The 27,424-nt window shown below is 35.1% G+C and overlaps 1 protein-coding gene and 1 pseudogene across 1 annotated transcript in view; both read left to right on the plus strand.

The window, feature by feature from the left end:
• LOC113254217 (cytosolic carboxypeptidase 6-like) overlaps window positions 1–27,424 on the plus strand; it is a 1,048,184-nt gene that overhangs the window by 171,030 nt on the left and 849,730 nt on the right. The gene's annotated exons all lie outside the window — the stretch shown is intronic.
• On the plus strand, window positions 2,695–2,824 carry LOC113254839 (U2 spliceosomal RNA; annotated as a pseudogene).

Consider the following 27,424-nt stretch of genomic DNA (forward strand, 5'->3'; position numbering starts at 1 on the left):
TTTGGACCTGCCCTACCCAGCCTTCCAGTTTTGCCTTTGTACATGCCCTCCAAGGTGACTTCTGCCCTGCCACAGTTGGCAGGCAACTTGGCCGGAATTGGTGCCCTTCCAAAGTAACTCCTGTTTTGGAGAGTGGGGAAAATAACCCCACAGAAGAGCTTGCCCATAATTCTGGCAGCTGGGCCTCTTAGCTCTCTATGTAGGGAGCAAGACCCTCCCTCCAGTGTGCCCATAGTTGTCTCAGTGACTAATTTCAGAAAAGTCAGTCTGACTGCTGGCCCCACTCACCAGAGGGCCCACAGCAATTGTGGCTTAACTAAAACAGGAGGGAACACACAGTGCATACAGGGGATACCCCTATAGAACCTTGTCTGGTGACCAGGTGTCATTGTGCTATAGGACACCACAGGACTTCTTTTACATAATGTGATTTCTTTGAAAACCAGGAGATGTATCTGACCTACCTAATACATAGAAATAAACATGGAGAATTAAACAAAATGAGGAGACAAAAAAATATGTCCCAAATGAAAGAATAAGACAGAAGGACAAAAAAGAGCTAATCCAAGTAGAAATAAGAAAAATGGTGATAAAAAGTTCAACGTAATGATCATAAAGCTACTTGCCAGACTTGAGAGAAGAGTGGAAAAACTCAGAACTTCAACTTAAGGATAGAAAAAACATACAGGCAGAGTGCAAGAATACCATAACTGAAATGAAAAATACACTAGAGGGAATCAACAGCATTTTGAAGGATGCAGAAGAACAGATTAGTGATCAGGAAGGTAGGGTAATGGAAAAAATTCAAGTTCAACATCAAAAAGAAAAATAATAAAATATGAGAATAAGTTAAGGGACATCTGCAACATTATCAAGCGTAATAACATTCACATTATAGGGATCCCAGAAGTGGAAGAGAGAGAGGAGGAGGCAGAAAACTTATTTGAAGAAATAATAGCTGAAAACTTTTCTAATCTGGCTAAGGAAACAGACATCTGGGACTAGGACACACAGAAAACCCCAAACAAGATGAACCCAAGGAGGTCCACACCAAGACACATAATAATTAAAATGGCATAAATTAAAGATAAAGAATCTTAAAAGCAGCAATAGGAAAGCAAACAGTTATGTATCAAGGAAACCCTATAGCGTATGAGATGATTTTTCAGCAGAAACTTTGCAGGTCAGATGGGAGTGGTGTGATATGTTCAAAGTGCTGAAAGGAAAAAACCTGCAATCCAGAGTACAGTACCCTGCAAGATTATCATTCAGAATTGAAGGAGAGATAAAATGTTTACCAGCAAAAGCTAAAGGAGCTTATCACCACTAAACTAGCCTCACAAGAAATGTTAAAGGTAATCCTTTAAGTGGAAAGAAAAGACCATAACTAGAAGTAAGAAAATTATTGAAGAAAAAATTTCACTGATAAAAGCAAACATATAGTAATGATAGTGGATTAATCAGTTATAAAGCCATATGGAGGTTAAAACACAAAATCATAAAACACAAAAACATAAAATCAATTATATCTACCAACAGTAGTCAAGGGATACATAAAATAAAAGGATGTAAATATGACATTACATACATAAAATGTGAACAGGAGTTAAAGATTTAGTGCTTTTAAACTGTTTAAACTTAAGTGACCATCAACTTAATATAGACTGCTATACACATAGGATGTTATGTATGAACCCCATGGTAAGCACAAATCAAAAACCCATAATAGATATATAAACAAAAAAGATAAAGGAACCCAAGCATAACACTAAAGAAAGCCATCAAACTACAAGGGAAGAGAGCAAGAGAAGAAGAAAGGAACAAAGAAGAACTACAAAAATAATCAGAAAACAAGACAACAAGATAACGCTTGCAGTATCTATGTAACTATCAATATTTACTTAAAAATTTTTTTCAATAATTACTTTAAATGTAAATAGGCTAAATGCCCCCAATCAAAAGACACAGGGTGATGAAATGGATGAAAAAATAAGAGCCATATATATGCTGCCTTCAGGAGACTCAATTTAGACCTACAGACACACACAGATGGAATGTTAATGGATGAAAAAAGATATTTCATGCAAATGGAAGCATGGGGTGGGGGGGAAAGCCAGGTGGCAATACTTATATCAGACAAAGTGGACTTTATTTCTTTATTTATAAAGATTTTATTTATTTCTTTGAGAGAGAGAGAGAGATTGAGAGCACAAGCCAAGGGAAGGGGAGAGGGAGAGGGAGAAGCAGACTGCTTGCTGAGCAGGGAGCCTGATGCAGGGGTCTGTCTCAGGATCCTGGAATTGTGACCTGAGCTGAAGGAAGACGCTTAACTGACTGAGCCACCCAGGCACCCCCAGACGAAATGTACTTTAAAACAAAGACTGTTTTAAACAAAGCAAGATACAAAGAAGGACATTACATAATGAGAAAAGGATTACTCCAAAAAGAAGTTATAACAAATGTCAATATCTATGCATCCAACGTAGGAGCACCTAAATGCATAAAGTAAATATTAACAGACATAAACGGAAAATTGGTAGTTTTACATTAACAGTAGGGGACTTTAGAAACAAATTTTTATCTATTTGAGTATATTTGACACACAGTGTTACATTAGTTTCAGGGGTAGGACATGATTCCACAAATTTATACATTATGGTATGCTCACCACAAGTGTAGCTACTATCTGTCACAATCACTTATCTGCATTTTGGCTAAGATCAAGTGTAATATCTGTTCTTATCAGTTTAATAGTAGGGGACTGTAATATCCCACTTACATCAATGGATAGATTATCCAGACAGATGGTTTTGAATGATACATTAGGCTAGATGGACTTAACAGATATATACAGAACATTTCATCTAGAAAACAGCAGAATACACATTCTTTTTGAGGGCGCATGAAATATTCTCTAGGATAGATCACGTTAGGCCATAAAATAAGTCTCAATAAATTTAAGAAAATTGTATTATATCAAGCATGTTTTCTGACCACAGTTGTGTGAAACTAGAAAACAGTTACAAGAAACAAACCCCAAACACATGGAGGGTAAATAACATGCTAGTAAAGAACCAGTGTGTCAACTAGGAAATCAAAGGGAAAAAAATACATGGAGACAAATGAATATGGAAACACAGCAGTCCAAAATCTTTGGGATGCAACAAAAGCAGTTCTAAGAGGGAGGTTTGTAGTGAATCAGGCCTATCTTAAGAAAAATCTCAAACAATATAACCTTATGCCTAAAGGAACTAGAAAAAGAAGAACAAACAAAGCACCAATTCATGAGATTCATGAGAAAGAAGTAAATAATGAAGATTAGAGTGGAAATAAATAGAAACTAAAAAAATAAAAAATCAATGAAACCAAGAGCTGATTCTTTGAAAGGATAAACTGAATTGATAAATCTTTAGCTAGACTCATAAAAGAGAGAGAGAGAGAGGACTCAAAATCAGAATGAAGAAGGAGAAATAACAACCGATCCATAGAAATTTAAAGAATTATAAGAGAATATTATAAAAAATTATATGCCAAAAAATTGGACAATCTAGAAGAAATAAATTCCTAGAAATATACAGACTTTAAAACTGAATGAGGAAGAAGTAGAAAATTTAAACAGATCACTCATAATGAAATTGAATTGGAATAAAAAACTCCCTATGAACAAAAATCCAGGACCATTTGGCTTAACAGGTGAATTCTATCAAAGATTTAAGAGTTAATACCTATTCTGCTCAAACTATTCCAAAAAATAGAAGAGGAAGGAAAACTTCCAAATTCATTCTACAAGGCAGGCATTTCCCTGATATTAAAACCAGACAGAGAGATTACAAAAATAAAAAACTATAGGTCAGTATCTCTGATGAACATAGATGCAGAAATCCTCAAGAAGATGTTAGAAAACCAAAATCAATAGTATATTAAAGAAGGTCATTCACTATGATCAAGTTGGATTTATTCCAGGGATGCAAAGATGGTTCAATAAGTGCAAATCAATCAATGTGATATACCACATTAACAAGAGGAAGGATAAAAACCATATGTTCATCTCAGTAGATGCAGAAAAAGTATTTGACAAAGTGTAATATCCAGTTATGGTAAGACCTCTTGCCAAAGTGGGTTTAGAGGGAATATAACTCAACATAACAAAGGCCATATATGAAAAATTCACAGCTAACATGATAGTAGTGAAAAACTGAACACTTTTCTTTTAAGAACCGAACATGACGAGGGTGTTCACTCTCACTACTTTGATTCAAAATACTACAGGAAGTCCTACCCACAGCAGTCAGAGAAGAAAAAGTAAAAGGCATAAGGAAGGAAGGAAGGAAGGAAGAAGAAAAACTTTCATTTGCAGATGACATGAAACTATATATAGAAAAGCCTAATGGCTGCACCAAAAAACTACTGGAACTAATAAATTTGGTAAAGTTATAGGATACAAAATTAATATACAGACATCTGTTGCATTTCTAAACTGTAATAACAAAGTGACAGAAAGAGAAACTAAGATACAATCCCATTTGTAATTGCACCAAAAAGGATAAAATAACTAGAAATAAACTAAACCAAGGAGATGAAATACCTATACTGTGAAAAGTGTAGGACATTGATAAAAGAAATTGAAGATAATATAAACAAGTATAAAGATGTACCACATTCCTTATTGTAAGATTTAATATCGTTAAAGGGTCCATGCTACCTAAAACAATCTACAGGATCACTGTAACCTTTATCAAAACACCGAGAGCATTTTCACACAACTAGACCAAATAATCCTAAAATTTGTATGGAACCACAAAAGACCCGAATAGCCGAAGCAGTCTTGAGAAAGAAAAACAAAGCTGGAGGTATCATAAGCCTAGATTTCAAGATATACTACAAAGCTATAGTAATTAAAACAGTATGGTTACTGGCACAAAAATAGACAAGAGACCAAGGGAACAGAACAGAGAGCCCAGAAATATACCCACACTTACATGGTCCCTTAATCTATGAAAAAGGAGGAAGAATATATGATGGTAAAAAGACAGTCTTCTTTAATAAATGGTCCTGAAAAACTGGACCACTTTCTTGTATATACATAAAAATAAACTTAAACCAGATTAAAGAACTGAGTGTGAGGCCTGAAACCATAAACATTCTAGAAGAGCACATTGGCACTAATTTCTTTGACATTTGTTGTAGCAATATTTTTATAGATATGTCTCCTCAGGCAAGGTAAAGAAAAGCAAAAACAAACTACTGCTACTGCATCAAAATAAAAACCTTTTGTACAGTGAAACCATCAAAAAACTGAAAAGACAACCTACTGAATGAGGGAAGAGATTTTTAAGTAATAAATCTGATAGGGAGTTAATTTCCAAAATATATAAAGGATGTAACACCAAAAACTCCAATCTGATTAAAAAATGGGCAGAGGACCTGAATAGACTTTTTCCCCAAAGAAGTCATTACAGATAGCTAAAAGAATTACTTCTAATGGTCACTATGAGAGGTTGATGGGGATATAGTTAAATATTGAATGCTTAAAACAATGTCTGGCAATGATAGACACTCAATGTATGTTCCTTGAATGATGCATAAATAAGTAAGCAAATAAATAAATAAATTTAGAGGCTTCCTGGTATCTGTCCCTTCACAGAGCACACTGGATAACATGGACCTATTGTAAAAAACTCACCATGTGTTACTCCAGGTAGACCTTAGGGTCTGATGGAAAATAATGACCTCAAGAGCAAGACCAATCATAAAAGCTAATAATTCCTAATATTTATATAGCATTTTGTACTTAATGAAGTGTTTTCACATCTATTATGGTCTTTCATAAACCCCAAAAGGAAGCCAAACATTTTATTCCTATTTTTAGAAGAGAAAATTGAGGTTCAGAGAAGTTAAAGTGACATGCTTAACTGCACACAACTAGTAATTGGCAGAATCTGGAGTTCAACTCGGGCCTAGCTGACCTCTAAGCCTGTGCTCATACACCTTAGTTCCTGGTTATTCAACACTGGTCTATTTATTTGCTGGTTTATTCATGACAACCTGAGCATCGCCAAGTTGGAGTACAAGCAAATAATTAGTGTGATGTTCTGTGTTAGCTCATAGGACAGCAAGTTGAGACCCTTTAAATGGAGTAGATGGGGGTATAACTGCTACCACTTTGTGGAACTTTAACTCACTCCCTGTTCAGGGTTTGAATATCTGACCTTAGAAGGCATGTATTCATACCATATATTGTTCCTCATTGATGGAGGTAGATAATTGGAATATCTAGCAATCGATGGAGAAAGGGTGACACTTGTGGATTCGGAGAACTTAGTCCTTAGGAATGGTAAGGAAAATGTCACAGGTTTGAAATTGACAATTAAGTGTATGTTTTCTTTTTTTTTCAAGTTTTCATTTATTTATTTATTTATTTATTTATTTATTTACTTACTTACTTACTTATTAAAACTTTTTTATTATTAGGCCCATCACTGAGTTCAGGAGCAAAAACTTCTGCTTCCTGGTCACATTCCATCCCTGGTTTAATTTTATTCAGTCTAGCACACTCTTTATTTTGTATGGTCCTGGAAAGTTCTGTGTGAAATTATTATTACTTTCTATATACATTTGAGCCCAAGGAACAATATAAGATAATAGTGATGGTAACTCACTATCAAAATCACTCTCTGCTTATAGCAAGGAAAACATCACGTGTTAGCTTTAGAGATTCATTATTCCTCATTACCAAACTATGCTGAACTGGTATTATTTTCATTTTCTCAAAATGCTAATTCCCCCCCCCCCCCTAATTCAGGACCAAGTTTTTATTTAAATTCAAGTTAGCTAACATATAGAGTACTATTGGTTTCAGGAGTAAAATTTAGTGATTCATCACTTACATATAATACCCAGTATTCATCATAACAAGTACCCTACTTAATACCCATCACCCATTTAACCCAACCCCCCCACCTCCCTTCCATCAACCTTCAGTTTGTTCTCATAAAAAAAAAAAAGTATATGTTTTCAGAAGGATTTTGGACTGGTTGTATGTTGTAGGTGTGGATCCTAGTTCATATGCTCAGCAAGAAATGTCAAATTATTTTAGTTTATTTAAATCAAATTAATCTGACTCTTGTTCTCCATCTCGTTGGGATTTTGGGAAATTCAATTTCCCATCTTCACTGAGGCTCTTTCTCTTTCCCTGCCATTACGTAAAACACCAAGGGGCTTATGTGATACTTTGGCAATGAGATGAGGCCTTCTGATTTTGAAATGTCTGGACAGAGACATCCTTATCATCCAAGCCCATGTAGCTCCTTGAAGGTGGCATACTTCACTGCAAGCTGGGAATGGGTATCTTTATGGAGGCCTTTGCCTAGACCCAGGGCCCTAGTGCCCAGAATTATTCTTCCCTGGGTACCCTGCACAACCATCCCTGCTGAGGACTGCCAGGGAGCACCTCTTCCTTCCACCACTCATGGGATCCTTGATTTCTGTCACTTTATCAAAGTGTGGGACTATTCCCTTTCCTTTTCTGTTTCCAATGGAAGTCCCTTTTCTACTAGCATAATCATGGCTAATGTGAGGAAGAAAAATGTTGGAGGCTACTTTTGTATTTTTACTGTCACATGAACTTCTCCTGAGACAAGAGATCTGAAAGGGCCTGGAGAAGAATGTGTATAGTGTGTGTGTGTGTGTGTGTGTGTGTGTGTGCGTGTGCACGCGTGTTTGTGTAGTAAGGGGTTATGTCTAGTGTGGGGGAAAATAGAATGTGGGGTATCCTATACAAAACACCAAAACAAATCAACATGTCAGTAAATTATTTTACAAAACAGTTTACTGTCAGTGTGATTTTTTTTTCCCCATTCACAGATTGGTATTGCCTGGGAATCAGAAGATCTGGCACTTATTATGTATGTGGCCTTGGCAACTCACTTAATTTCTCTGAGTGTGTGGTCTAATCACTAAAATGGAGTAATGAAGCCTATCCTGCCTAGTCAACAATACTGCTATTACATGCAAATGATAGAAGATAGGGAAATATTCTGTAAGTTGTTAATATACTATAAAATATAAGGACTTTTGGTTTTGTGAATTTGTAGCAAGAGAGCAATTTCTCACTATGATTTTAAAGTAATAAAAAACCCTCGAAGGGTCACAAATAACTTCCATTCACATTGTATTGGCAAAAACATGTCATATGGCCATGTCTGTATTCAAGAGGGCAAAAAGTGGAATTTTCCCTTGTGTCCTGAAAGTGAACACATAATGATGTGTTAGGGAAATATTGAGCATCTATTACATGCGAGGTACTATGTAAGAAACATTATATACCTTATCTCTAATTCTAAGAATGTTATGAAATAGGCAGTATTTCAGGTAAGGAAGCTGAGGGTCAAAACTTAAGTAACTTAGTAAATGACAGAGCCAGGATTTGACCTTCATCTGACTCAAAGGCCTGGGTTCTTTCCTTTGGATCACATAACTTCCTTTTTTTCTGTAGTTTTGTTAGCCACATATGACTTGTAATGAAAGACTTATGTTTAGGTTAATAATTATCAATTGGTCAAAAATGACTAATATATACTGGGTATTAGGAGCTTCAAGCTCACATCTAGGTCTTATTTTTCTCATTCTTTGTTATGAAGGGATCTGGGGCCTGTATTTTGGGGGTTGGTAGATGATCTCTAAGGTAATGTGAAAGTTAATTTTATGTTTCAACTTGACTGGGCCATGGAGTGCCCAAATATTTGGTAAAACGTTATTCTGGGTGTGTCTGCGAAGGTATTTCTAGATAAGATTAACATTTAAATTGGTAGACTGAATAAAGCAGGTCGCCCTCCCGAAAGTGGGATGGCCTTATCTAAACAGTAGAAACCCCGAATATAACAAAAAAGCTGAACTTCTCCTTAGAAAGGGGAAACTTCTTGCCTGAGTGCCTTGAGCTGGGACATCAGTTTTTTTCTGTGTTCAGCTGAACTGAAGCATCAGCTCTTCCTAGGTTTTGAGACTGCTGGCATTTGCCTGGAACTGTACCACTGGCTCTTGTGGGACTCTAGTTTGCTAACAACAGATCTTGAGACTTGTTACCCTTCATAATAGTATGGGCAAATTCCTTATGATAAATCTCTTTCTATACACACACACACACACACACACACACACACACACACCCCTGATTGGTTCTGTTTCTGTGGAGAATCCTGACACAAACAACTCTGAGATTGTATGATTATGAAATTTAACAGTAACAAGAAAGAGTTGATGTTTACAGGAGAGGATCAGACTCAGTTCTCTTTTCAGTCAGTTTATTGAGGATCCTTAATGGAATCATTTACATTTACACATTGTCTTATCATATGTGTATTAAGTGGTTGTTAACACTAGGATGATAATTGACCACATGTTTGCTTTAAAAAAAATTTTTTTTCCTGAAAATACTGGCTGCCAGTATGGATCAATGTCATCACTTTTCAGGCAACATTTGGCTTACCTTACCCAAAACAAGTCACAAAAAATTAAGAACAGAAAGATTGATTCTTTTCCAAGTTTTATGTTTTCTTCTGACAACTATTCTGCAACCCCAGGCATAGATTAATGAATGGAGTATGCACGAAGTGATATCAGCTCACATATATGACATTACTCAGATGTCTCTAACTCCGGAAAAAGCATGTGAATGATTTATGGAATTGATATTAATCTCTTTCCAGTAAATGCATTACTTCAGATACATGGGAAATTGATGTTACTACTCTAATGCCAAATTAATTTCTTTCTTGCTGGATCAGCATTGTAAATGGAATTAGATGTTAACCTTTTATATATCTAAACAGGGTAAAATATGGAAGCAATTTTATAAGTAAAATTTGGATGCTCATTGCTGAAGGGAAGGGTATGCTTTCTTCTTACTGAGATTTGTGGATCCTGGGATATTGGATCATATTTAAAGTATAACTTAATATCATTTAGGAATAGAATGATTATAATTGAATCTGAATATTTAACACAGGACTATAAATTACAGTATAGCACATGAGAATTATATGTTATTAAAGAAGCCCCAAATTCTAAAGGACGAGACTATCTTTCAAGGGAAATTTTATCCAAGAATCATCAGTCACTAATAAATATTTTTAATCCATATGTAGCCATAAATAAAACTGGAAAATTGTCAGGCTAGCCTCTTCCTCCTTCCATATATGCCTGGGCCGGTATGATGTTGAGTTTGTTTTCCCTGTTTTCTCAGCTTATTGTGGCTTTCACTTGCCATAGTGTTGATTTTTGCCTGCTCCACATTATCTAATAAACTCAGTCTTATATTTTAATTCTAAATTATCAGAGGGAAAATGCTATTGGTTCAACTTGTGTCTGGTCAGTTGTAGTTAAAGAGGGTAATAGTCTTGGGTCTATAAGGCTTCTTTTTAAGGGCTGTGTGTAGTACAGATTCTCTAAGAAGGGGCTGTGGGTGGAGGGGAAGTGATAGACATGTCTTATATAGTTGGGTTTGCAGGACTGCAGTGGTTTTTCCAGCTTGACAGATCTCTGATTTTGTGGACCAGCTGCCATGAATACCTTTACTCTTCCTGGCTCCCAGCAGTTAGATATACAGCTGATGGGCCTTGCCTTTCATCCCAATATGCCTTATTTCTGAGTCAGCCTTGATGAGAGGATAATTGTCTTTGAGTAGTGTCAGAGTTGCTGCCAAGTAGCAACTAGTTGCTGCTTTGCTATCTAAGTGTGCAAGAGACAAAACCTGGTCCCTAGCCTATAAGTTGTAGAATTTCTTGCATTATTTCCATTGGTATAGTCTGCAGAAGTGGGTTCTTTCTCGATATCTAGTTTTTTGTGCTATAGTTTTACCTAGCTTAGAATCTTAGAATTATTTTCTCTTTAAGCCTGGGGTATTGCCTTGAACCCTTGCCCTCTTGATGGGAATCTGGGGGGGGGTGGCCTAATTTTCACCATGTCTATACCCAAATTTACTTTTTATTTTCCCAGTCACTGTCTGAGATCCAGATGTGAATAGACCGATTTCCCTGGACCATTAAGTGGCAATTATACTTGGTCTCCATTACTGCCTGCAGATAGACCTTTTGTATCCTTTTCCACCTGAAATCATGGCTAAGCATTTTATGGTTTTTGAGCGCTATACATCAGACCCCATGGCTTTCCTCTCTAGGATCACTGTCTACTGACCCAGCTCTGGATCCTGAAAGAATACTTTAATTGTTGACAGTATGACTCTAGTTGCATCTGTAAAGTGGTACAGGTGAGAGGGGTGGTAGTAATAGAAATTTTGTGTTTGCCTTATCTTTGTTTCAGTATTTTTGTACCATTTGTTTCCACAGAGAATTTTGATCTAGGATTTCTGCTCTTTTTTCCCTATTCCAGATGACTTTTGGTAGCACAGCACCAAGATAACACTTTCAATGGTTTTATTTCTCTTGGTCCTGCTTTATATTTGTACAACACTTGCCAGGAAGTAGAGCAAAGTGTGCGATGGGAAGAAGAGGAAAGATACATCTGACATATTCCTTGCTTTCAGGAAAACTTAAATCCTGGTGAAGGATATAGTGCATATCTATCAATAATACCAGGGCGTAAATCAAGCAAGGGAGAGAAGGATTGGATCCTTACTCATTAATTACTCAAATATTTATTGAGTGTCCACCTGTTCAGTTCTGTTCTAGGCAGTGGGGACTCAGAGGTAACTAAGATTGTATCCATGCTGTCAAAGAGCTCACAGTCTGTTGGGGGATTCAGGTAACAGCACTAAAAAGCTACAGGGGTTGATGGTATTCAAGTCACCCTCATCTCTTATCTGACTGTTCTTTAAATACACTATGTATGCTCTTACCTCAGGGCCTTTCCATTTCTATTGCCCGGAATGCTCTGACCCCAAGATACTTACCTGGTACATCTTTCACTTCATTCAGGTCTCTGATAAAATGTTATCATATCAGGGAGATTTTACTGGCTACACAGCTAGTATAGTACTCTCTTTTCATCTCTCCTATGCCTCTTACCTTATTTTATTTTTGTTCTTAGCATTTATATCACCAGATTTGTTATATATTTATTTTTAAATTTGATTATTATGTCTCCCCCTCTAGAATGTAAGTTCCATGAGAACAGGATTGTGTCTATATTTTTGAGTGCTTTATATTCTCAGCACATAGTATGCTGCCTTGTACATAATGGGTGCTGAAAAAGTACTTGTTCATCAAGTAAGAGAGTGAATAAATTTATGAAGTACAAGTGAGTAGAATCTGTATAGGGTGTGATAGAGTTACCAAGGAGGGAGTGGTTATTTTTACCCTTAGGCAAGCGTGGTGTCAGGAAATGTGGTCTGAGAATGGACGGATGTAAGGGTAGACAGTTTTGTCATGTGATGCTTGCACATGCCTTTTCAGAGGTATAGTTGATGAGATAATACTCCAGAGTTTATAGAAGGAGAGTATGTCTTAATCAAGAGGTGGTTTTAAATCTCATCCTAGTGATCTATACTAATAAAATTTCCAGTTTAATTTTTTTCTGTATATTCATACACTGTTCAATGCCTTCTGCCTACTAGTGAGTAGTCATGAACTTTTCCACTGGATTGTGGGTTTCTTGAGGTAGGCAGAAACCAGGGTTTATTTGTTTATCATTAAAGCCTGATACGGTAGTTGGTACTTTTCCAGTAGTAGTTTTTTTTTTTTTTAAGGTTTAGTTTTTTTAGAGAGAGAGGGAGAGAGAGAGTGTGAATGAGTGCATGAGCATGAGCAGGGGGAGGGGCAGAGGGAAAGGGAGAGAGAATCTTAAGCAGACTCTCTGCTGAGAGTGGAGCCTGAGACTGGGCTCAATCCCAGGACCCTGAGATCATAACCTGAGCTGAAATCAAGTGTCAGACACTTAACTGACTAAGCCACTCAGGTGCCCTGCTATTTTTGTTTGTTTGTTTAATAGAAATTAATTATAGTTCCCTTGGAGCTGGAACATTCTAGAATTCTGTTATTCTCCTTTAGCCTGATACTTTTACAGCTATTGTTTAAGATTCTTGCAGATGATGCACTTTTTTGCCCATTAAATCTTATAGTTGTAGCTTCTTTCCCATATCTTTTATCTGGGAGATTCATATATCTACTTCTCTCATTGCAGTATAATGGTTTATTTACTGTAGATTTTCAGCTGTTGGAGGACAAGGACTTCTCTTAGACTCTCTTTCTTATAGTATGTCTTGGTATAGTATCTGGCACATAGTAAGTAGCTCTCCAGTAAATGTGGAATGAATGACTAGAAAATGAGTCTAAGGGTAGAAAATTAATATTTATCAAGGAAACTCAGGAGAAAGAGAAAAGATGGTTTGTGTAACAGGATAAGTGATAAATTTTAAACAGTTTAGTGTTGCATGCTCAGATACTTCAGTAGTTTTCCTAATGTCAACATTCCTGCAATAATCATTTAACCTAGTGCCCCTTACCTTAATGTCAGTGTTCTAGGTTATGTGGAGCCATTTGTGAATGATCTTGCACTCTTTTCTTCCTAGCCTTGCACCTTCATGTCATTGTTCCTTAGGTGGGAAAAATGCTGATGAATGCATCTATTTCAGTGCATGTAGATATATTTAGTGTATCATCATCATGTCAGATGCATATGTTCATGCATATAGCCTTGTGGTTCCTGTCCTTAACAGCCTCAGAATGTAGGTGCTAGTAGCTAGCAGTCATGCTTAGAGGGACTCCTGTGGATATTTCTCCCTTCTCTTCCATCTTGAATGTACTATTATGCCCAAATAATCAAAATTTAGCAAATGTTAGTTGTGAGTGTTTTAGCATTATGACGGAAAGGGAATGATTATAATTGAAGCAGCACAATAGATATATTCCTTCAGTGTCTATGTCTGTAGGTGCCAGTTTTTCGTAAGAATTTCATTTTCCTCTTTGAACCTTCATTTGTTCACTTAACAGATATTTATTAGCTATTAATTATATACAGTGATGGCTTCTGTACAAGATTTAAATACTTAGCAGCAACCACCACAAAAAGTCAACAAATATTTTTTGAACATGTACTTTTGTGCCCAGCACTGTGGCATGTCACATGGTGGAGGCAGTGTGGTAGAAGGGAAAGAACACATATTCTGGAATCAGACAGCTCTGAATTCTGATTTACCTTTGCGTTTTGCTAACTCTGTGTTTTGATAAAGTGTTTAGATTTCATAATGTTCTACCTTCTTTTTCTCTACTGTGATTGTCTTAGTTCAGGCTGCCAGGACTATTGTAGTAACTTCTAAATTCACCTTTTTTCCTCAGGCCTCTACCCTTTCAATATATGGTATTTATTTTTATGCAAGTCATTTTCCTGAAGCGTAGCTTGAATCATATTACTCCCTACTGAAAAACTTTCAGTAACTTCCCAGTGCCGTTAGAAGGAAATAAAATTTCCTCAACATGGTATTTAAGACCATTTAGTATGGTCTCAACCTCTTTTTCTAGTCTTCCTTTGCTTCATTCCACTATTTACCCAGTGCGTTAGTCATCTTGAAATAGTCACTCTATATTAAACATCTTTTTGCTGTGTTTTTTCTTCATTTTTGTTTATTGTTTGAAACCTATGTCAAATGTTATCTCATCCACAAAACTTTCCTGAAATTTATAATCCGATGTGTGATGTCTCTCTGTACTAAACCAATTATTTGAACTTCTCTGATACCATATTCTGCATTGTAGTTTAGCTGCTTTTTCCTAGAATGTAATAAGCTTTTTAATGGCATAAATTATTTTTAACTCCTCTTTTTAATTCCCTGATGGACTTGAAATAGAATCTTGTACGGAGTAGTGAATTATGAAATGGAAGGAGCTTTGGAGTCAGTCAGACTTGAGTTCAAGTAATGTATCTGCTACTTACTGGTTGCACATGTGACTATGTGCAGGTTACTTACTTGAGCCTCGATTTCCTCATCCGGAACAAAAACTTACACCTTACAGTCAGTAAAATGGTAAAGATTAAATGATATAATACATGTAAAACATTTGGAACAAAATAGATTTTATATTGAGTGATAGTTATTGTTGGTTTAGAAAAAAATTAATATTTATGGAATTGAAGTAGCCACTGGGAAATAATAATTAACATGGGATGGGAAGGTATAATTGGAGATCTAATCTACCTGATAGACCTCAATTTGAGAAATCAGATTTACATAGCAAGTTTTCTATTATTCTTAAATTAAGGCAGAGGGATTTCATTATAACTTTCTAACATCAATCACTTGAGATGGACAAGGCTGATTGTTCATTGCATTCTGTCAAGTCTTTGACCATTTCTTCTCATATTTTTTTCTATGTCACATATGGGGAATTTCAAGCTGCTATTAATTTTGCATTTATTATATGACATCATTTGGATTTGACAAACTATCTGATTAGTTAGGTATTATGGAATGTTTGGGGAAAAGGGAAAAGCTCTTTCTGTGCTTTGATTTATGGACCTGAAATTTCAGAGTTCTGATAAAATTGTTTTACCAAATCTGGATAGGTACTGCATTTGCACAGTGCTGGTGTTCTCCAGAACATCATTTTTGGTTTTCTAAGAGTGTCACTGGGTATTATTAGGAAAGAATTTTTAGCATCCTTCCTGTGCAGCTGAAAATCTATTGCAAATAAATAAATAAATAAATAAATAAAATGTAATATTCAATACTATTATCCCATTGTTAACACATAACTGTTCATATTTACACTGATTATCTCCAAGTGCTTAACTGACTACTAGGTTCAGATTTTTCCTTGTTAATTTTGATTTAGTGTTTTTTTTATTTCTGAAAGCAAATGGAACAAGCCATATATTATCACTGCATGTTTTCTTTTCAGAAGCTATCGAGAACCTCAGAATCTATAATAATGAAATAATGTGGAGGTAAATTACCATAATATACAAGGGAATTTCATAACCTACCAATCTTCTATAGACTGCTAATTTGAATCATATCCATGTGCAAATTATCTGTATACTAAGATGTCACAAACATAAATTAGTTCCTACCATGTCAGGAACAAGACATTTTTCTGATATCTTCAGCATATTTTTTCCCCTAATATTTGTAACTATTTAGGAATAGTAAGTTGTCCTGTGCAAGTGAGTGACATTCTTAAAGTAATAATTCGTTGCTTGAATTTTGAGTCTCATTGGGCAGAACAGAAATATGGAAGGAATGACACACATATATGTATACACTATTTTTTATTTTTAATAGTAATAGAGAAGGAGTTGGTGGTTTGTAATGATATTGACCTTATGTAATTATAACTAAATTCAGCTCTGCGTAAAATTATGGAGATTTTCTGAGAAGTACCACAAATTCAGTGTGCCCCATAGTGATCTCAACCCTGATCTTCCTCCTGTCGGCCCTGTCTGAGTTTACAGACACCCCCATCTACTCTCACTCAAATAAGAAATCTACTCGAGGCTGGGACCATGCTAATTTGTCATTATGTCCCTGTGGCCTAGCACAGTGGCTGATAGGTAATATATAATCAATAAATAGAAAAAACAGAAGCAATTGGAAGAGTACTTTTATAAGCTCCACTACCGTATTCACCCACTGACCTGACTCTCTTCTCTTACATACTATTTCTTTCCTTCTCTTACTGGAGGAACTGTTTCTTGTCTTATCTGAGGTTAACCTTTCTACTTGCACATTACATCCCATTTCCTCTCACCTATTCAAGGATATAACTTCAGCAATTTCCCCCTCTATCTTCATTATTGTTATTTTTTTTCTGTACTGTATCATTGTCATCAGCATATCAGTATGCTGAGATTTCTCCCATTTTTAAAAACCTGCATTTTGCAGACATAGGGTGAGAGAATGGATAAAAAAAGAAGACCCATCTATATGCTGCCTACAAGAGACTCGTTTTAGACTTAAAGACACCTGCAGATTGAATGTGAGGGGATAGAGAAACATTTATCATGCAAATGGATACCAAAAGAAAGCCAGAGTAGCAATACTTATATTGGACAAACAGACTATAAAACAAAGACTAACAAGAGACAAAGAAGGACACTATATGGGGGCGCCTGGGTGGCACAGCGGTTAAGCGTCTGCCTTTGGCTCAGGGCGTGATCCTGGCGTTATGGGATCGAGCCCCACATCAGGCTCCTCTGCTGGGAGCCTGCTTCTTCCTCTCCCACTCCCCCTGCTTGTGTTCCCTCTCTCACTGGCTGTCTCTATCTCTGTCGAATAAATAAATAAAATCTTAAAAAAAAAAAAAAAGAAGGACACTATATAATAATGAAGGGGGCAATCCAAAAAGAAGACATAACAATTGTAAATATTTATGTACCCAACATGGGATCACCTAAATACATAAAATAGTTAATAAACATAAAGGAACTGATCGACAATTACATAATTCTAATAGGGTATTTTAACACCCCACTTACATCAATTGACAGATCATCTAAACAGAAAATCAATAAGGAAACAATGGCTTTGAATGACGTAGTTGATCAGATGGATTTAATGGATATATTCAGAACATTCCATCCTAAAATAGCAGAATACATGTACTTTTCAAGTGCACATGGGACTGTCTCCAGAATATTAGGTCAAAAAACAAGCCTAAACAAAGTCAAAAAGATCAAAGGGATACCGTGCATCTTTTCTGACCTCAATGCTGTGAAACTAAAAATCAATCACAAGAAAAAAATCTGGAAAGACCATAACTATATGGAGATTAAATAACATGCTACTAAACAATGAATGGGTCAAGCAAGAAATAAAAGAAGAAATAAAAAAGTACATGGAAAGAAATAAAAATGAAAATGCAACTGTCCAAAGCCTTTGACAGGCAGCAAAAGTGGTTCTACAGGAGAAGTTTATAGCAATACAGGCCTACCTCAAGAAGCAAGAAAAATCTCAAATAACTCAACCTTCTACCTAAAGGAGCTATAAAAACAACAAACAAAATCTAAAACCAGCAGAGAGAAGGAAATAATGAAGATTAGAGCAGAAATAAATGATATAGAAACTGAAAATATAATAGAAGAGATCAATGAAACCAGGACTGGTTCTTTGAAAAAAAGCAACAAAATTGATAAACTTCTAGCCAGAATTATCAAGAAAAAAAGGAGAAAGGACTCAAATATATAAAAGCACAAATGAGAGAGGGGAAATAACAACAAACACCACAGAAATACAAATAATTACAAGAGAATATTATAAAAACTGTATGGCAACAAATTGGACAACCTAGAAGAAACAGATAAATTCCTAGAAACATATAAACTACAAAAACTGAATCAGGAAGAAATAGAAAATTTGAACAGACAGATTACCAGCTGTGAAACTGAATCAGTAATAAAAAAATTCCCCAAAAAACAAAAGTCCAGGACCAGGTGGCTTCACAGGTGTATTCTACCAAACATTTAAAGTAATGTTAATACCTATTCTTCTCAAACTATTCCCAAATGTAGAAAAGGAAGGAAAACTTCCAAATTCATTCTGTGAGTTCAGCATTACCCTGATACTAAAACCAGATAAAGTCACCACAAAAAAAAGAGAACTATAGACCAATATCTCAGATGAACATACATACAAAAATCCTCAACAAAATACTAGCAAGCCATATCCAATAATACATTAAACATATCATTCACCACAATCAAGTGGTTCAGTATTTGTAAATCAAGCAATGTGAAACATCACATCAATAAGAGAAAGGATAAGAACCATCTGATCATATCAGTAGATGCAGAAAAAGCATTTGACAAAGTACAACATGCATTCATGATAAAAATTGTCAACAAAGTAGGTTTAGAGGGAATATACGTCAATATAATAAAGGCCATATATGAAAAACCGACAGCCAATATCATCCTCAATGGGGAAAAACTGAGAGCTTTTCCCCTAAGGACAGGAATAAGGCAAGGATGTTCACTCTCGCCACTTTTATTCAACATAGTACTAGAAGTCTTACCCATGTAATCAAATAACAAATATAAATAAAAGACATCCACATTGGTAAGGAAGAAGTAAAACTTTCAGAAGAAGAAGTAAGGAAGATGACATGTACTCTATATAGAAAACCCGAAAAGACTCAATCAAAAAACTGTTAGAACTGATACATGAATTCAGTAAAGTCCCAGGATACAAAATCAATGTACAGAAATCTGTTGTAGGGGCGCCTGGGTGGCTCAGTCTTTAAGCGTCTGCCTTCGGCTCAGGGCGTGATCCCAGGGTTCTGGGATCGAGCCCACATTGGGCTCCATGCTTCGCTGGGAGCCTCCTTCTTCCTCTCCCACTCCCCCTGCTGTGTTCCCTCTCTCATTGGCTCTCTCTCTCTCTCTGTCAAATAAATAAATAAAATCTTAAAAAAAAAAAAGAAATCACACATAGGGAAAAATCGTTCTAAAAAAAAAAACTGTTGTATTTCTATTCACCAATAATGAAGTAGCAGAAAGAGAAATTAAGAACACCTTCCCATTTTGGGGTGCCTGGGCGGCTCAGTTGGTTAAGCATTGGACTCTTGATTTCAGCTCAGGTCATGATCTCAGGGTTGTGAGATTGAGCTCCACATTAGGCTCTGTGGTGGGTATGGAGCCTGTTTAAGATTCTCTCCCTCTTCCCTTGCCTGCTCCTGTTCTCTCTTTAATAAAAACAAAACAAAACAAAAATCTCAACAAACAACCCCCCCCCAAAAAACAATCCATCCCATTTACTATTGCACCAAAAATAATAAGATATCTAGGAATAAACCTAACCAAACAGGTGAAAGACTATGTTGTGAAAACTAAAAAACACTGATGAAAGAAATTGAAGATGGCACAAAGAAATGCTCATGGTTTGGAAGAACAGATATTGTTAAAATGTCTATACTACCCAAATCAATCTACACATTTACTACAATCCCTATCAAAATAACAACAGCATTTTTTGTAGAACTAGCACAATTCTAAAATTTGTATGGAACCGCAAAAATCAGGAATAGCCTAGGCAATCTTGGAAAACAAACTGGAGGCATCGCAATTCCAGACTTCAGGTTATATCACAAAGCTGTAGTGATCAGAACAGCATGGTACTGGCACTAAAATAGACAGAAAGATCAATGAAACAGCATAGAAAATCCAGAAATGAGCCCACAATTATATGGTCAATTAATCTTTGACAAAGCAGGAAAGAATATTTAATGGAAAAGAGACAGCCTCTTTAACGGATAGTGTTGGGAAAACTTGACAGCAATGTGCAAAGAATGAAACTGGATTACTTTCTTACACCATACACAAAAAATAAATGCCAAATGGTTTAAAGACCCAAATGTGAGACCTGAAACCACAGAAATCCTGGAAGATAGCACAGGCAGCAACTTTCTGACATCAGCCATAGCAAGTTTTTTTCTGGATAGGTCTCTGAAGCAAGGGAAACAGAAGCAAAAATAAACCATTAGGACTACATCAAAATGAAAAGCTTGTGCACAGTGAAGGAAACAATAAACAAAACTGACATTTGTATGAAATCAGAGAAGATGCTTGCAAATCATCTATCTGATAAAGGGTTAGTATCCAAAATATATAATGAACTTATATAACTCAACACCCAAATACAAATAACCTAATTAAAAAATGAGAAGACATGAACAGACATTTCTTCAAAGAAGACATAAAGATGGCAATACACACATGTAAAGATGTTCAATATCAGTCATCATCAGGGAAATGCAAATCAAAACCACAATGAGATATCACTTCATTCCTTTTGGAATGGCTAAAATCAATAGTACAAGGAACAACAAGTTTTGATGAGGATATGGAAAAATAGGAATCCTCATACACTGTTGGTGGGAATGCAAACTGGTGCAGCCACTGTGGAAAACAGTATAGAAACTCCTCAAAAAGTTAAAACTAGAACTACTCTAGAATCCAGTAATCACAGTATTGGGTATTTACCCAAAGAACAAAAAATCACTAAATCCAAGGGATATACACACCCCTATGTTTATAGCAGCATTATCTACAATAGCCAGATTATGGAAACAACCCAGGTGTCCATCGACTGATGAATGGATAAAGAAGATGTGGTATATGGAATATTATACAGCCAAAGAAAAGAATGAAATCTTAACATTTGCAACAATGTGGATTGAAGTAGAGAGTATAATGCTAAGCCAAATAAGTCAGTTAGAGAAAGACAAATGCTATATGATTTCACTCGTGTGTGAAATTTAAGAAACTTAACAAACGAGCATAGGCAGAGAGAGAGAGAGACAAATCAAGAAACAGTCTTTTTTTTTTTTTTAAAGATTTTATTTACTTATTTGACTGAGAGACAGCCAGCAAGAGAGGGAACACAGGCAGGGGGAGTGGGAGAGGAAGAAGCAGGCTCCCAGCGGATCAGGGAGCCCAATGTGGGGCTCGATCCCAGGACTCCCGGATCACGCCCCGAGCTGAAGGCAGACACTTCATGGCTGAGCCACCCAGGTGCCCCAAGAAACAGACTCTTAACAAGAGAATAAACTGATAATTACCAGAGGGGAGGTGGGTAGAGGGATAGGTTAAATAGGTGATAAGGATTAAGGAGTGCATTTGTCATGATGACCACCAGGTATTGTATGGAATTGTTGAATCACTAAATTGTATACCTGAAACTAATATTACACTTTATGTTAACTAACTGGAATTTAAATAAAAACTTAAAAAAAAAAAAACCCTGCACTTTGCCCCACAACCCCATCAACTACTAATTCTTTTGTCTGTTCTCTTTTGCAGAAAAAAAAAATATTGAAAGAGTTGCTGCCTCTAGTTCTAGAGGCACATTCAAGCAGGCTTTCATGAATCATGTCTCTTCCTCCAAATTGCCCTTCTCAAGGTCACTAATGACTTCCAAATTACTAAATGTCAGATCTCATTTTATATTCTCATGGTTCTGTTAGTAGGATTTGACCCATTTGGACTTCCCATTCTTTCCTCTTAGACATTTCTTTTTCTAGCTTCCAAGTTACATACCAACTCCACCTCCCCTGTCCCCCCAATGTGGCCGCTTCTGTATATTGATTGGTTATTGGTTACACCTCATTTCTTTACCTTCTAAACACTAGAATGTTTCAGGGCAAGGTTCCTGAACCTTTTTTCTTCTCTATCTACAGTTACTCCCTCTGCTTATCTCATCAGAGAACTTGACTTTAAATATTATCTACACAACTGATTTATATCTCTAGTATAGATTTCTTGTACTCTAGACTCATATTTATCAAGAGTGAGCCCCGCTGAACCAGTGGCCAACCCATAAAATTGGAGGAAATAATAGATGCTGTTGTTTTAAATCACAGAGTTTTGTTGTAGTTTGGTATGCTGCTATGTATACATTAAGAGTTGACTTCATCATCCTAAAAGCAAATGTAATGTGTGAAAACTGTGATTTTCAAATTGTTTAATTTATTTGCAGAATGTATTGATAGATTCCAGTCTTAACAGGGAATACAAATGCTTGTTGATTCATGAAAATGCAAAGTATTTATCTTTTTCCCCTGAAAGAATTCATTATCAATGATGCATAATAATAGGAAATCAAAATAACAATTATGTTGTCTCCATGCATGCAGACAAAAGAGTTACTCTCGTTAGTCCAACACTGCAATTAATGAATAAGGTGGAATCCAATTTTATGAATCACTCAGTAAGTTCAGTCTTTGGTAATTTAACAAAACTACTAGTGGTTTTTTAAATAATAATTATAATGAGTTGAATATATTTTTTTTCTTGTCATGAATCTGGACTATTATGGTGTGAATTGCTTGCGTATAGGTAAAATTATACTTCATAATAAACATTGAATATACTTAAGTAAATAATTTTAATTTACTTATTGTTCTTCCTTTCAATCTCATTCATTGTGTACTATATTTAGAGAAAGACTTATACTAACACATTGACAGTTTTTCATGAGAGAACAATGAATGCTTTTAAAATTATTCCTTCATTTATATAAAGGACTGTTACGGTTTCAGATTTGGAGGATGTTTTGTGAGAAGCTGTTAAGTAAATTGCCAAATTTTAACTGTTAATTAAAAAAAAGTCAACTATGTGAGGCTTATCAACACAATATTTTTAGAGATTAGCAACATGCAGTAGTTGAAGAACAGTCTCACGGTGCAATTTTCTAGTGTGAATTTTAGCCATACATCTTAGAATAGGCAGTCAACACTTTCTTTAACTTCTTTTAAATAGAAGTATCTATTGTTTCTCAAAAGCAACATTAAAGCAAATACAATATTGGAAATATTATCACATCTATCAAATCTTTTAGTTGACATGAGATTAGAAAAACTGGGTTAATTAAGATAGTACAGTTATTGAAACCTAGCCATAATGATTATAATTATAGCAGTTACTCATATTTGTAAAATAGTATAGCCTTATCTTTCAAAGGTTTTTCAGATTCTTTATCTCATTTTATTATGTCAGTGACACTTTGAAGCAAATGTTAGATTATCATCATCATCATTTTCACCCCAATTTTAGAAATGAGGAAACTGCAGTTCACAGAAGTAGAATAAATTTCATATAGCTGGCAAGTAGCAGACCTAGGAGTAGGATTTCAAATTCTTATAAAGCTCTGTTTAATTAATACGAATAAACACTCAGTGTACTTATTAAGTCTTATAAATTAAAACACCAAAAATATCTTTGAAGAGGAATGGAGAATGTTATTTATACTTTCATATTCCAGGTGATGGGTTAGAAGTCCTTCCTGAAACAGTAGAGGCAAAGTAGAAAGATTGAAATCTATCAGTCTGACTCCAAAGCTCATGTTTTTTGTACTATAAAAAATTGCCTCTCAGCATTTTACATGTATTTCATTTCATGTTTCCTTCTTTTGTTACTTGTTTATACTCATGTCTTCCTTGTTATATTATGGTTTTCTTAAAGATGGAAATCATATCTCTTATACCCTCCTCATCCTCTACTCCCTCACACCTAACACTATCTTTCATAGGCTTCAGTAATATTTGCTGCAAAGAAACGAAATTTGTTATGGTATCATTTAAGGGGAGACTAAGACATGTTCTGTGCAAATCTAATGTATGCCCACATATTTATTTGAAAATATTTACTATATATATAGTATGTACCCACCCTTATTCCAGTATAAGTTTGTGTTTAGAGGTAGTCAACCAGACAGACTTTGGTTAAAAACTAGCTCTGACATTTATTGAATGACCTTGGGCATGTTGTTTATCCTCTTGGAGCCACTGTTTTTTTTCAACTTTATGAGACTAATCTAAAACATACCTCTAGGGAATCAAATTAGGTAGCATGTATAAAGGACTTTACCTTATGTTTTCTGTGTTGTATTCTTGCTAAACATTAGTTTCTTTGATAATCTCCTTCTTACCCATCACTTAAAATTCCCTAGTAAAAAGATAATAGAGATGACTTAAGTCTCAATGATTTTGTTTCCCACTGTATTTATTATGGTTTTACTATTATTTTCAGATATGACTTTCCAGAGTTTGAGAATTAAAAATTGGTGAGTCAAGAGTGGTCTCTAGAATGAGACCTGGCCTTTGTACTAAAATTGTTTGTCGTTCCAAACAAGGTTATTCATGGAGCCTTGGACTATAGGCATAAATTAAGTGCATTAGGCAGGTATTGTTGATTTCAGGCACAGGATTTCTTTGGGAGGGTTTCAACTACTGTACTACAATTTTGAGATTTATGTATTTCGGAAAGTTTCCCAAAGCTGAGTCTGTGGATTTCTCTATGTGATTTACAACCTTGGCTTCTATAGCTTCTGATCACATTTTATTTTCCCATCGTGAAGCAGGGCTAATTATTAGAGTGACAAAGGAAGTCATATATTTTAAATCTCTCTATGTGGCCAAAGGGTGCTTTTAATGAAAATTAACTTTAGTGAGACATTTGCAATGCATACGCTGCACCACTGATACAGTAATTCATTTTATACCCTTTCTGAGAATCTAAATTCATTGTTTCATAGAACCATTTCTTTTTTTTACTGTAGGCTATTGGATAGTACATGATATACTAGAGAATTCTCTATTTTCAGAACTGTTTTTTGACATTCTTATTTTCTTAGCTACCAAAGATAAGTAGCTATGATTTTGAAGGATTAGTATGAACTATCATTTTATCTGCAACCAAACATTTAAATATCTGTTGACATTTTCTGTGGGAGATTAACATTTAATTTAGAAAAAAGCAGAAAATCTTGGAAATAAAGTGAAATGCTTCCTGAGTTTGTAAAATGAAATGACAAATATTTAGTGCAAAGACCTTTGAATATGATATTGTAATTGTCATATAAAATGTTCTTTGGTTGCATTCAAAATGTCAATATTGAATTATCAGTCTAAAACCACATAAAGGAAGTAATCAGAATTTAAATAAAAAGAACTTAACCATTAAATATATCAGTCAGCAGATGAATAGATGCCTCATAGGGAAGCATTTGGCCTGCAGTTGCATTCTTCAACAATCAAATTCGACCATGAAATGATAAAATTGAAATACTATGTTTATTTGTAAAAATAAACTCACAAGCTTGAGATTTTAAATTATATTAAAGACGTGTAACTAGAGAAATTTAAATGCACGTATTAGTGGAATAAATTAAGTATTTGGGCAATGAATAATTTTATATCACTAAAATGTATCAAGTTACTATTTACTAGTATTAACACTGTTTATTTTTGTTGAGCGCTTATAAGGTGCCAACCATTGTTTTTGGCATTTTACGTTGCTTAAGTCATTAAGGAGACCTTTGAGGCTGTTTTTGTTGTTTTCATTCTTAAGGAGTAAAATAACATTTTCTCCTCATACCATAATGTAAGTACAACTGAACCTTCGTTGTCCATTTTCTAATTACTTAATTTGATTACATATTAAATTCTATTATTCTTCCTCTGGCCACATGGCATTTTTGCCATTTTATTTATTAAGAGCACCTCCAAGAGTTGGGAGGGACAGGACATTTTCTTTTCCTTTTTTTTTTCTTCAAATTTTTATTTAAATTCTAGTTAGTTAACATATGGTATAATATTGGTTTCAGGAATAGAATTTAGTGATTCATTACTTACATATAACACCCAGTGGTCATCATGACAAGTGCCCTCCTTAATACCCATCACCCATTTAGCCGTTCCCCCACTCAAGTCCCCTCCAGCAAGGCCTCAGTTTGTTCTCTACCCTTAAGAATCTCTCATGGTTTGCTTCCCTCTCTCTTTTCTTTTTTTTTTTCCCGGGCAGGACGTTTTTAAAAAGATTTTAAAAAGATAACTAAATGTTTATTTACTGTTTTACCTCTTGATAATGACTCACAGGATAACTAATGCAGTCTTTCGGTTATACTAGGTACAGTTACAACCCTTGCTCCTAAAACCATTAATCTTTTGAGGTTCAGAAAAAATTTAAATAACAGCAGAAGAAGAGAACTAAATGATATTTAAGATATTACAGTTCTTTCATCAATTTGTGCAACTTTAATGGTAAGGTTAGGTAATGGTAATTGAGGAATTGTCTTTCCCAAAACTCAGAATATAATAAGGGCATAGTGTAAGACCAATATTTTAAATTTTGAAAGTTACTTTTAATATTAAGATAGTAATATGTAGTCATTATTCACAAAGTGTAGAAGATATAATGAAGCAAATAAGATAATCTGTAGTTTAAAAACTATAATTTTACCACCTAGAAATAAATTCTTTTAACCTGTTCATAGAAAAACTCAAACATAATTGTTTACAAGGTGGTTGAGATTATTTATAAAGAGTGAAATTTTTTTTTGTGCTTTTCACTTCCATTATACCATGAATATTTTTAAAGTCATTTAAATATTCAAAAAAGATAATTTAAATAACCCATGTGACAGAATATTATGCAGTGATTGGAATTATTTAGTGGTTTCCCTATTGCTGAACATTTAGTAACTAAAGTTGCTATTATGAATAATGCACTTAACATCCATGTACATAAATTTTTGTCTTCATTTCTCCTCATTTCCTGAGGATACTGTACTTAGAATTGAATTACAATTTCAAAGGATCTGAATCTTTTTTTGAAGCCCTTAAAGTCTACTGTTAATTGCTTTTTAGAAAGATTGTACCAATTTAAGCTTCTACAAAACAAAGTGTGGGAAAGTCACTCTATACTTACCAGTATTGAGAATAATCACTGTAGGAACCTTTCCTTATTCTCATAGGCAAAAAATGGCATCTCATTGTTTTAATTTGGATTTCTTTGATCATTGGTAAGGTTAAACTTATTTCATATATTTGTGAATATTCAATTTTCTGCTTTTGTGAATTTGTTCATGTAATTTTTCTGTTGGAATTTTGGTATTTTTCTATGTGAGTTCTTTATTGTTTAAGAATGCTAAGCCTTAGTTGGGGCACCTGGGTGGCACAGTTGATTAAACATCTGACTTTTG

The sequence above is a fragment of the Ursus arctos genome, unplaced genomic scaffold (genome assembly GCF_023065955.2).
Source record: "Ursus arctos isolate Adak ecotype North America unplaced genomic scaffold, UrsArc2.0 scaffold_12, whole genome shotgun sequence".
NCBI lineage: Eukaryota > Metazoa > Chordata > Mammalia > Carnivora > Ursidae > Ursus > Ursus arctos.